Below are 3,638 nucleotides of genomic sequence, written 5' to 3' on the forward strand. Positions count from 1 at the left end.
CCGTATCACCTTCTCCTCTTCCCCCAGCCCTATCGGATCATTACCGTGCTCCAGTTCCCGCTGCAACACCTTCATCACCAACACTACTTTCCTCACTGGTTCTAATTAGCAAACTCTTCGTTGAACAAATTCCTTCTCTTACACTTCTTCTAGCATCATATACTGTATTAGATGCAACCTCTGTTGTAAACTATGTAGGTTAGACGGGCCGCCGACTGGCCAACCGGTTCACCAAACATCTAAGGGATGTTCATCTACGTTCGAACAACCCCGTCGCCCGTCACTTCCGCTTGGCCAACCATTTCTCCTCTAGCATCTCCGACTTTGGCCTCGATCTACAACACAGACCCACACACTCACGACTCCGCCAGGAACGGCGGTATATCTTTAATCTATGAACAACTATCCCCCAACGGACTAAACAGAACTCACTCCTATTTACCCCTGCAACAAAGCAACCTCATTTCATGTTTCATTTTTGCTTGTAATTGCGCCATTTATATTGCATTAACTTCCTTATCTCTTTTCAACCTTAATTATTATATTTTATTGTTTTTATAATTTATTGTTTTTATTTCTATATACACGCACACATACACACACATACGTACATATCCACGATCGAACATATACCTCCCACACACACCACACACATACAACACACATACATGGAATATTCACACATATTTCTACACACATACACACATGCGCACACACACATATGTGCGTACTCACACACGTGAACAAACGTATACACACACATACACACACGTACTTAAGCACACGCGCATACACGCAACAAAATGCACACATAAACCGACACACATCACGTTCACACACACATATATACACGCATGCACATGCACACATGCACGCACACATACATATACACACGTACATACACACACACTAGCACATGTTCGCACATATATCTCCAACACACACAATACACATACAGACACGCACACAATTACACACACATGGACACAAACACACACGCACATACACGCACACACGCACGTAAGCACACGCTCACAAGCAGACGCACGCATGCACATACACTCAGGTACGCACATACATGCCTACACAAACACCCCACACAACCAACGTACACACGCATGGACAAATCCTCATATACACACATACATATACATACACACACAATATATGCATACACGCACACACGTACACATACACATACACATATAGACACATACAGACACGCACATATACGCACGCACACACGCACACGTATGCACACATACCTAACACTCACAGCCCTACGCATGCACGTATATACATTCACATACGCACACACGCACACACATACACACGCACACACATACACACGCACACACATACACACGCACACACATACACACGCACACACATACACACGCACACACATACACACGCACACATACACACGCACACATACACGCACACACGCACACACATACACACGCACACATACACGCACACACAACTACACTCACATACACATGTACACGCACCTACACACGCACATGCATACACGCGCAAAAATAACGCACCTATACCCCTACACAACCCCTCGTTCACACATACATGCACATCTACACACGCAAAATACACACGCACATACACACATGTACACACGCACATACACACATGTACACACGCACATACACACATGTACACACGCACATACACTCACACGCACACACGTGTATATACACACGCACACATACACGCACACACGTACACATACACATACACATATAGACACATACAGACACGCACATATACGCACGCACACACGCACACATACACAGAGTAAAGTACAATTACTCCACACACACACACATAGATAAACAGCCACAACCACACAAACACATACACACATGTGCTTACACACACACAAAATCCAGCGCGCTCGCACTTACCCACACATACACACACATACCTCCTTCTCTTGCACTCCCCTGTCTTTGAAAGAACATTTTCTTCACCTATTCCTTTCCGGTCATTTCAATGTGACCGCGTGTGTATCGTTAGGAATATATAGGCGTAGGAGTGGCGTTGTGATATCTTACTTACGAACCACATGGTTCCGGGTTCAGTCCCACTGTGTGACTACTTGGGCAAGTGTCTTCTACTATAGCCTCGGTCTGACCAAAGTCTTGTGAGTGGATTTGGTAGGCGGAAACTGAAAGAAGCTCGTCGCATATATGTATATGTATATATGTATGTGTGTGTATATGTTTGTGTGTCTGTGTTTGTCCACCCCAACATCTCTTGACATCCGATGGTTTTTAGCAATTGACATTTGGTGTATGAGAGAGTTTGATTCAGCTGCCCTCATCTGCACCTCCTGCCGTGAAGTTGGTTCATCTGGGACACCTGACAGGAAGAGATCCAGTTTTATTTTAAAGACATCGACATCCACCCCATGCAGGTCTCTCAGGTCCTTCGGGAGGAAATTGAAGAGCTGTGGACCTCTGAAGCCCAGGCCATCACAGTATCTCGTCCTACATCTTGATGGCAAATTTGAAGTCCTTGACACTATGCAGTGGCACCCAGTTCTAGTATTTGTGTATGTATATATATTTGTGTGTCTCTCCTTACTAACGGTCAGCCATTTTTAATTTGTATTCCTATTGTATGCGCATGCGTATACCTCTATGTGTGTCAATGTTTAGTTAGTGTGTGTGTGGTGAAGTGCCTGTAATATTTGTATCTCATGTTTACATACTTTCGTGTAATTTTTTTGTTTTTGTTTATTTTTATTTTGTTCCTGTGTTTACACCTACTTATTATTATTATTATTTTTTTAATGTATATAGTTATTTACTTCCATTTGTTGATTTATCTGTGTATTTTATTATGTTTTTTGTTTTGTTTATATTGTTACCAGTTTATGGGGATCTTCTGTCATATGCTGTGGTGAGTGCTAGTGTTCCATTTCAGTTTCCTATTCAGGCCAGGTTTATCTTCTATTATGTGTGTAGCTTCCGTAATTTGCCTGATTGTTGCGTCTGTTCTGTGTGTAGACAAGATTTTAACTTCTTTGTTGTTGATTGAGCCCCCGTGTTCCTGCTCGGCGTGTTGGTACAGAATCGATGAGCTCTTTTCTTCCTTAAGTTCTCTCCAATGTCCCTTTACCCGCTCTAATATGCTCCGTGCCGTTTCCCCTACGTATATCGTTGTCTTGTTACTGCATCGCCCCCCCTATATATCTTATACTATAGACTACATTTCTAGCTTTACAGTTTGTTTGTGGGCTAAATCTACACACAGTACAGGGGGTTCTACTAGAAGGGTAGGTTCTACCGATTAAGGATTTGATAGGATGGCCTGGCCTTTCAACAACCTTAATGCTTAGCTTAAGTTTGTCTAGGGCCCTTCTAAAGCGGTACACCAGTTCGCCTCTAGGGGTGGTGTCGACGAACATGACAATCTGGTATTTTTTTTGCTATCATACCAAGAGTTGGCCATCCACATTTTCTTCTTAGTCCTTTCAATAGTGTTCCATGACTTGCTCCTATAGAGTGGGCAAATCCCATTCCTATCATTACATATGATAGTATCAATTTCTTCATGGCTCCTTTGTATACTCCGATCCTTTCTTTATGTATATGTATATATATATATATATA

The sequence above is a fragment of the Octopus sinensis genome, linkage group LG8 (genome assembly GCF_006345805.1).
Source record: "Octopus sinensis linkage group LG8, ASM634580v1, whole genome shotgun sequence".
In the NCBI taxonomy this organism is placed as follows: domain Eukaryota; kingdom Metazoa; phylum Mollusca; class Cephalopoda; order Octopoda; family Octopodidae; genus Octopus; species Octopus sinensis.